Source organism: Pithys albifrons, chromosome 3 (assembly GCF_047495875.1).
Source record: "Pithys albifrons albifrons isolate INPA30051 chromosome 3, PitAlb_v1, whole genome shotgun sequence".
Lineage (NCBI taxonomy): Eukaryota > Metazoa > Chordata > Aves > Passeriformes > Thamnophilidae > Pithys > Pithys albifrons.
Genome location: NC_092460.1, coordinates 39,124,806 through 39,134,972, shown reverse-complemented (window position 1 = coordinate 39,134,972; position 10,167 = coordinate 39,124,806). Strand labels below are relative to the sequence as shown.

The following is a 10,167-nucleotide window of genomic DNA, read 5'->3' as shown; positions in this document are numbered from 1 at the left end:
CTTTGTGACAACTGTGGGCAGAGTTTCCATGTTCTCTGTTGGTGTCAGTTGCTCTTGGCAATCCTTCAGTTGTCCCTTGGGTCACCCACACACCTGCAGAACTTAAGGCAGGTTCTGCTCAACAGGGTGACCTGTGAAGGGTCAGATTTGCTGCTGCTGGCCTGGAAGTTCCCTCAACACAGTAAGAACATTTCCTCTCCCCCGGCTTTTCTCCAGAGCACAGAGATACCCAACACCTGGCTACAGCCACATCTGTTGACAGTTCTGACAAGACAAGCAGAGGGTCCACTGCTGGAACTCAAAAGGCTTCCTCATCCCTTCTCCAGCCTCCAATATCAACTGCCTGAGGACACTGACTTCCTCTCTGAGTTTTCATTCTGAATCAAAACACTGTTGTTGATCAAAAAGTCTTCTGCAGGTTTCAGAATGAGGTTGTTGTGTGTTTTTGTGCCACAACCTTCTCAGGGCCACAGAGAGATTTGCCACCTTTAACAGGGCAGGGACCTAACAAGGCACTAACCTGTGAGGACAGCATTGTGGTTCAATATGGACTCTTTAAGGTGCACAATGCCCAGGTCCTGAGGAAAAGTTCCTCCCTGGGGAAGGGCTGCTGGGGATTCACAGTGAGGAGCACCATGCCAGCTTGGTGTCAGTCCTTCCTTCTGCTTGGATGATCTTTCCTTTGCCTTCCAACTCAGATCTTGCCTCCCTTCCAAAATTTTGGCCAGAAACAAACAGGTTCAGGAACATTAGGGATATTAACACCCATGTCACTCATGTTTGGATGGGAGCAGTGTTTGTCTGCTGGTATCTTTATCAATAAAGATGTTGCTATCATGGCAAGGTGACTCCCCATTCCACCTCTTGATATAAGAAACACCTTTGCCTATCTACTTGACCAGCTTAGGTCTAGTAAAGGATGCAGGAACCCTCTTGGTCTGCTTTTCTGACACTTCCACGGACACCGGGAAGTACAGCTCATTTCTGGGATCAGTGGGGCACTTTCTGCTCATTCTATTTGCAGCTCACCAGCACTGGTGAAACAGCACCTCAGTCTCCAGTTGTGAAAGAGACATTCATCTTACTGAGCACAGAAATGCTGGTCTGAAAATACTCAGGCCATTCATGAAAACCTGCAGAAAACTTAATGCCCTCTGCTGTGCCAGGTAGTGTCATTGTGTATTTCTGAATCATCTCTGAAATCTACTACTCTAAGGAGATCATAGTGTACTGAAAATGAGTTATCTTTTATTGGTTAAGGTGGGCTTTTCACACAGAGTTGTTCAAGAGAACTTGTTCTCTCCTCTTTCAACAGCCTGAGAAAAAGACATGACTGACTTTGCCCAAAGCATGGATAACAGCAGCAATCCTTTTCTTCATCTGTTACTGATCCTGCTGCAGTACATGAGCAACCCCAAAACCTCGATCCTTCCTGCTGGCTATGAGATGACAGAATCTCCATCCACAGGACCTGGCTCAAGCAGGAACCACACTCGCTTAGACTATGGACTGAGGCCAGGGGAAATTGCAGCAGCCAGCATAGTTTGGGGAGTGTTGTGGCTGGTTTCCATCTTGGGAAACTCCCTCCTTTGCTTAGTGATCCACAGAAGAAGGAGGACATAATCCCCCACCAACTATTTTATGGTCTCCTTGGCTTGTGCAGACCTGCTCACCACTGTTGTGAGTGTGCCCTTCCTGCTTCTTCAGCTGACCTACGGCAGGTGGATCCTGGGGAATGGGATGTGCAAGCTGGCAAGGTACGTACAGTACCTCACCCCAGGAGTCCAGATTCATGTGCTTTTCTCCATAGGTGTGGATCAATTCTACACTATTGTCTACCCCCTGAGCTTCAAAGTGACCAGGGAGAAAGCTTCAAAGTGTCCAGGGAGAAAGCCAAGGAAGTGATTCTGACCTCTTGGCTCTGGGGTGCTCTGTTTGCATCACCAGCTTGTTTGCTCTACAACTCCAGCAAAGGCCACCACTGCAACTTTTTTCTCCCTCATTCTTGGCAAGGGGTCACCTCCATTATCACCCACCTTCCAGTGCTGTCATTTTTGTTTCCATCCACCTACATTATCCTCTACTACAAGGAACTCTTCACCTGCATTCAGAGAAAAGGCACTGAAGACACAGCTGGCAGGAGGAAAACAAATTTTATCTCAAGAAGATAAAATCTTCACCTCAGTTTTCCTCCTGTTCTGGTTCCCTTTCTACATGGTACAGCTGTGGTACCTACAGGAAACAGACTACAGAAAGAGCTCCTTGGTTTTCTTGGTCACCACCTGGATCTCTTTCAGTTCCTCAGCCTCCAAGCTTATCCTCTTCTACATCTATAATGCAAACTTAAGAAGAGGGATGAAAGAAACCTTTTACATATCTGCCAGGAAATACCACAGAAGCAGCATCTTCACCACTACCACCACTTCTGAGACAACCAGAAAGTATTATATTTGAATCACAGATATCCCAGCACCAGCCCAAACTGTCACCAAAGACTCCACCTCTGATGCTTTTAACAGAGAGGTTAAGAAGTATGACCTTTCCAGGACTGATGAGTCAAATAGCCCAAATATGTTTGCCTAAGGGGCTTCATTGCTTTGAAAAGCAATGTATGTGCTATGGTGGTGCTATAGATGCCTAGAAGAGGGAGGATCTTTCACCATTTGAAGCAATGTATAGTTACATATTTCAGCACACATTTTAGGGTACAAAATAAAATATGATCTATTATATTAAATGCCTTGGTTTTGATGCATTTGTTTTATTTCATTTCAGTTATCATGTTCTGCTTTGGGGAACTCCTCTCCTGGAATCATGAGCAATATTTTTCTACAAAACAAGAGTCCTTACACTCTCTGTCTGTAGGCAAGAAAGGGAAAGAAAAACACTGCTTGTTTTAATCCCTGTATGGGATGGGCCATTGTGCATAAGTATCTAAATCTACACAAAGCCATTCCTTCTGTTTTGTCCCTGTGAATACTGTTGCACTGGCCTTGTCTCTCTTGTTCAGAGCCCACTGGTTTGGTGGAAAAAGTAATATTGGATTAGTAGTTTAACTGGATGATCTGGAGGGTCTTTCTAACCTAAATGATTCTAGAATTGTATCTCCTCCCTGTCCTCTTGTGCCTCCATTTCTGTTTGGGAATTACCTCCTCCTGGAACAGTCCCAATGGATTGTTTCACCAGGGTTTGACTGCATAAGGGGTTCCTAACACTGCCCACCTTGTTCTTCACCATCCCGAGGTCTGTCCCTGTGTCTTGGACTGGGAGAGTGCATGGAGTCATGGAATACCCTGAGCTGAGTGGGACCCCTGGCTCTGCACCATGTGGCCTCAAGAATTCCACCATGTGCCTGAGAACATTGTCCAAACACTCCTTGAGCTTTGTTAGATTTGGTGACGTGACCACTTCCTTGGGAAGCCCGTTCGTGTGCCCAACCACCCTCTGGGTGAAGAACCTTTCCCCAATATCCAACCTAAACCTCTACTGATGGCTCCAGCCATTCCCTCAGATCCTGTCACTGGTCACATAGAGCAGAGGTAGGTGCTGCTCCTCTGCTTCCCCTCTGGAGAAACTGCAGACTCTGATAAGGGCTTCCCACAGTCTCCTCCAACTCAGGTTCTTCCTCTTACGAGGAAAAGTACAACTTCTCAGTCACTGCATGGTCTTTGTTTCCCCAAAACAGGGACAGGCTTTTTCAACAACCTCTGTAAGCAAAGCTCCATGGATTTCTTCAGAAAAATGCGATTGGTTCAGCCCTGTGACATGGAAACAAAATGGTGATGCTGTCATATGTAAATCTGGACTAGGGAGTGCTGCTTTTCTGAAATTTCAACTATTTTTCTGCATCTCAGGATGTGTTAGATGCAGATGTTAATTGGGTTTTTTTGTAGCAAGGTACTTGTGTCGCTGGACTTGCTCAGAGTTCTGTTTTTAATCTATTTGTTTCAAATTGCAACATAGCTGCAATGTGCTTCAGCCTTTCATTATTAATACAGCATCTCACAATGACTCCATCCACTTTAACACAATTATTGGTCATGAATGATGGGCAGTGGTTGATTACTACTGCTGATTAAAATATAAACTTTTGGATTATAGATTTATATGAGATTTCTGTTAATTTTACAAATTTTGAATTATGGAATGTCCATCCATTGTAAACAGAGGGTGGAAAAGGAACAAAAAGAAGATGTGATGAAATTTTAATAGCAGCGTGGATAAGTGTTCAAAACTAAAATTAATTATTTTTTTTTTAATTATTTAAATTATATAGACATTTGTATTCTCAAGGTTAATTCTGAATCTAAAATGTCCAGAGATCAAAGACAGCTAGACATTCAAGTGAGGATCCGGCCTTGGGTGCTCAAAGGGGTTGAATCTATCATGAAACTGAAAGCTGAAAATTTTATGTCCTGAACTGAAAGTTGAATTGTTAGCAGTAGTAAAGTGCATGGACACACCTCTGGAGAGTACATATTCTTCATGCTGTACCTATGGGATATAAAATTAACAATCAGTATATGACAATAACTATCATATAATGCATTCACAAATATCCCTTATAAAAAGAAACTGCTTTTCCAATTAAAAAAGAATATATTATTGCAACTTCATTTTAGTATATTCGTCAGACATATCCTACTGCCTTCACAATGATGTGTCACTGTTGAGGTCAAGAGAAATGCTCTGTATTTGCAAACACCTTTGCTCCTGTCAACATACTCGTGCCAGAAGCCTTGCAAGTCAGTTATTGCACATTAATACAAAGTAGAGAATTGTGTTAATATGTAAAATTGATAAATCTTTGGTTTACATTAACACAATATAGTTAGTGAATTTTACAAATACAAGACAATGACTTAGCTGGTCTTACTGACCTTCTGAAGTCCTGCTCTGTATTTTCACTAGAACATTCTTGGAAGACACTGCATTTTATCTTATTTTCCACATTAGGGTAACATAAGTAGAGATTCTTGTTTTTCAAAGTAGTAGTGCCAGTAACAGAACAAGGTCAGCTGCAGGTGTTATGCATTAGCTTGGAGTTCTTGTTTCATGACTTCACTGTGGGTCACTTGCACATCTTGGGTTGCAGTATCAAACGTTATTAATTAATTTTAAAACCCTCTTCAAATTTTCCTGGTTCTCCTAGTTAGTTAGTCACAATTATTGTTTAAACATCAGCTTTCAGTAGAATGATCTATATTCAGCGCTCTGCTACTTGTATTAGACTTTATTCAAGAAGAAATCAAATTGTATGCTTCAACAGGGTGTTTTTAAAGAAATAGGATGTTCTAGTTGCCAGAATACAGAGCTCTTAAGGTTTCTTGCTTCCTCCAGAATCCTTCCTGCCAAGGCAGCTTCTTTTCTACAGCTTATTTTAAACAGATCTAATTATATCTTATCACAGTTGTCTTTATTTAGATTTTTTTGATTCAGCCAAGCTAAACACAGATTTCCAAAAGTTGGTTAAAACTGGACTGAAGTGCCTCAGATCCAGAATGTCTTTGTTAATCTCATCATGTTCAGTTGAGTGTATTAATTCTGTGACATGTACTAGAATGAGAGGGATTTTTGCAGCCACAAAGTTTGCTCAAAATCTTCCATCAGGACTCCATTCCATCTTGTCTGGCTTCTCCAACAGATGTACCTGAAAACATCCAGTCCACACAGTCAGAGGTGATTTCTCACAAAATAAAAGCAGAGAAAAACATGTCACCACTATTGTTAGTAAGTGCCAAGGAAACTGTTTAAAATACCATATTGCTTATTCTTTCCTGGAATTCAGTTATGTGGTATTTGCATGACAAGATACTTGAGTGCTTCCATATTTCCTCTGCTGTTTAGTTATTTTTCTGTAAGGGCATAAGTCCATTTTGTCTGATCATTATTAGCTCCCTAACACTTGAGAAAGGCTTGATCTTTTTAAAACTGAAGAGTGAAAGAAAAAAAAAGGAGAAATTGCTGTCGATAATACATTGCAAGTGACCATGGGACAAAACCAAGAGTGCAATTCCAATACAGTATTTTTCAGTTTTTCATGCGCTATCACTTGTCATTCAAAATTACTGCATAAATAAAGTACTTTGTTGCTATTTATTATAACCACTATATATAATTATCTTTGGCAGATGTTACTGTTCAATTCATACGTCCATGGTAATTTTTTTCATTTAATCTTTTTTCATCTTAGGAAGCCTTTCCAGAAATCTAAAAAATAAAAGAAAGTAGTGTTATCTGTGTTTTGAATGTATTTATACTTGAATGCTTCATTTGTCTGCTTTTTTCATGAGGAATAGCTTAATTCCGTCACAGAGGAACTAGTCAAGATTAAGCACTCTATGGCTATTGTAGTCCCCTTACAAGTACATTGAAATCAACAGACCTATCAACTGGAATTCACCTCAGGACACATTCTTTGTATACTTCTTCAGTATACACGTGTTCTTCCTGTGTTTTGAGATGCACACACTATTTAAAAAACATTTTCAGTTACATAACAGTGGAATTGGAACAATTTTTTTTCCTTTTGTTTGAAACTACAGTTTTGCATAAAAATGGTGTACAGACATGCTATTTAGAAAGTCAGGTAAGAAGAAAGGTACCGGAGGTGTTAGATTAGTGTTTGTTCACTGCGTAGAGTTAAATCACAGATTATGTTAGCACTTTTTTCCTTTCCATTTTTGTGAATTTTTCTCCCCCATCCCCTTCGTGAAGAATCCAGCATTTACAAGGGCTCTCTCATCTCTCTCAACAAGAGATTATGATTCCTCTTTAATTTTCCCAGTCAGATTCAATTTCCCATGGACCATTCCATAACCAAAGTTTTACTGGTGAAAGAGGGAATCTGCTTCTCTGGTCAAAACCTCCTGGTTGACATTCTGAGTGCACCAACCAGTGGCACAGCACTGACCAGGCAGCTCAATGCCCTTCTGTGCATGCAAAAGCTGAGTCAGCCTGGGTTAATTTGATTGCTTGAAACACTGTGTAAAGACCCTTGCCCAGCCTCTGTGATTGTCCTTTTTAAATCTATGCAGAATAAGTTATGCCTGCCTTTCTGATCATGTTGCACATGTTCACTGCATGTGACATACTCTAGAAGCAGTAAAGAGTTTAGAAGTGCCAGAAAAAGTAATGGACATTTGTCTTAAAAGAATTACAGGTGATGGAAGTAAGAAATAGGAGATTACTTGCTGAGGATATTCTCTCTTTTGGGCATGAGCTGTATAATTTCAGAAAACCTACTGCCTCAGGCTCACGCTTAGTATAGAAAGAGAAGGTAACGTGGATCTATTACAATAAGAATGTCAGGTGTAGTTTACTTCTCTTTAATGTCAGCTATGTAATCAACTGAAGATTGTATAAAAGAGTCCCCAGCCTACAGCAAAGAAGCTCTGTGGAAATCTTTAACTAAAATGAATAAAATGTCTTAGCTGACTTTTTAATCTCATATATATAAATGTAAAAATGCACAATAGTACTTATTCTTAAAGGATCCTTGTCATCTTCCCAAACTGTCTCTTCAGTTAGAACACACAGTCCCTATGTGAAAAGTCCCTACTGAAGCCATAGTTCCTTTTTGTTCAATCTGTTCAAATATACTTGAAATAAGCATCCACTTTTCCTGGTATTGAGTTACAACCTCAGAACCAATAACAGTATCCTTTTCCTCCAGTGCATCACTAATGATTTAAACAAACCCAATCAAACAATGCTGGGACACTTAATATAATTGAAGATAGGCATCAAGTAACAGTTGAAGTTCTCTATACAAGAATTTATATTGCTTCATTATTTGAAGGCTCTCCATGCCTGCTATCTGATATCTCCTCAACACTGACAATAGGGACGGTATTTCAAGTAGCAATTTTGTTTTCCTTCTATGCAACATGAGCATAACAACAGATACCTTAACCTACATGGCTCATACAATTTATTAATATACAGATATTAAAAATACTATGGGTTTCTATAAAGTTATACTATGATTAAATTTCTGCTGACCTAGTGAAGAGCACTAAACTAAAAGACCAAGCATGCCTTGAACTGCGCACCAAGCTGTTGTCCAGGTAGAATAACATAAGAATGCTGGAATTTGACTGCATCATTCTTTAAAGCAACTCTTATGGAATGCATTATAATTATTACTTGATTTACTGTAGTGCCTCAAATGGCAAACAGGATCAGGACCCTATCATGCTGGCTTTCAATAAACAAAGTTTTCTTAATCAGTGATTAATTCCAAGTTAGAAAATGCACTCTCATAATATAAATTTTACCTTATTCTCAATATTTGAATTTAACAATTCTCTTCTTTCCAAAGCCTACTGAAATGACAGTACAAGGGCATTGGCACAGTATCTGTCTAATGGAAAGTAGTGCACTTGAAACTTAGATGAACTTCGGTGCAAAAGTCATGGAATTAATACTTTTCACAGTTCCTTCCTTCAGAGGAAAACACACTCCTTTGTCAACTCTTTGGTTCTCCAGCTTTCATCCCTCCCCTCCTTGTAGGGGAAGACAAGGTGAAGTGAAGCAGAATAAGCAACAGGATACCAAGCTAAGAGCCTGAGGCACAGAATATATAAATTCTTCATGGAAAAGTGAAAACCATCCTGAAATGTTGTGAAATGATAGTTAAGCCACACAATTAATTTGCTTATCTGGAATTTTTCAAACACACACACACACAAAAGCTGACTACATGACATCCATGCTGTAATTAAAGTTTAAAAAATGAAAATGTGTGCATTTTTTAAGAGATGAGTGTTGGATGGCTGTTGGTCCCACAGAACTCATAAAAATGAAAGAAAAATTCAGAAATAAAGATTCCAAAAATGGTGATGTTTTGTATGAGAATAAATATACAGATAGATTCATTCCCAGCACCAGGCTCCTTCTTTCAAGTATAAGGAATATTAAGCCTTGCCTAGAGAAATTTTGCTGGTCAAAGAGTAATCTAAGGTCTTTAAGGTAATTAATAACTAAGGCCTTTTGTGAAATAAGGATAGTATTGACTTCAAAATGGATATTTTACTTAATTGATGGCATAAAACAGAAATTGCACAAAAGCAGAGTTAACAAAGAATAAAAATAACCCTTTCTGCTGCTCATCTTTCCTCATCCTGAACCACTTGGCAATTAGAAATGTGATGAGATAAGGAAGTGAAATATATAACTTCAGTAGCCATTCACTTTTATCTTCATAACGTAGGGATTTACCTACTCTTTACAGTCAGTGACCTCTAAAGTTTTTAAGTCTTCTCTGAAAATGTTGCCTCAAAAGCCAAGCTGTTAATAATACTAGTCCAAAGGGAGACAGGATTCCTGGGTCTCATCCTGGTGAGTGAAAAGCTTAACTGTTCATACCTGTTCTTCTGGGCAGAGACCTTGTAAGGCATCATGCAGGGATATCCCATGTGCCCCAGCTGGCCTTTGGATTTAGTGTGGCTAAATATGGTTGAAAGGCAAGTAGAAAAGGCAGCTGTCACTTGTGGCAGATGGTGAGTGGCAGGTGACAAACTGACACAGCCTGAAGAGTTGGGAGGGGTCTCACCTGCTCTGAATGGCTTATGTCCATTAACCTTTCCAACCAAGTTATGATTTCACATACAGCTGTGAAGGAGCATCAGGTAGCAATAATTTAAAGAAGTTTTCAGAATTTCCATTATAGTTTTAAATAGTCATAAATGCAAGCATACTCAGAAATAACAAATCCCACAAAAAATTTAAGAATTTTACAGGGCAAATGCTTGGGAGCAGTGTCCTTTCCTCATAGTGCTGCCACCTGTGCTTTTCCAGGGTGTCTTTATGTACTCCTCCCACACACATTTTTTTGTATCAGAGATGCTTCCCATGCAACATCCCACAGATGCACCCACCCTGGGCAAGGACTCACTAGTCCATAGCTCTTTAGTGATGTAAATCATGATTTGAGAATAGATGAAAATAAGGACAGGAGCTCACAAGTGTTATTCCAGATGTTGGCCCAGTTTCACAAGCAACCTAATCAGAAGAACTCCTTTGAAAACGTGAATTCCCTTCTTTTACCAGGACTAACTGAAGAAAACTTTATACCTGCATCTTCTTGTTTGTGGCGGGCATGATCTGGAAGCTCTTTGCATCAAATGCTTTGTGTGCATTTTTTGTGAGAGTTTAATAGGGTTT

At 39.8% G+C, this 10,167-nt stretch overlaps 1 pseudogene; it reads left to right on the top strand.

Annotated features, from left to right (window-relative positions):
• Positions 1 to 1,344: 1,344 nt before the first annotated feature.
• Positions 1,345 to 2,583, top strand: LOC139669562 (probable G-protein coupled receptor 19; annotated as a pseudogene).
• Positions 2,584 to 10,167: the final 7,584 nt, after the last annotated feature.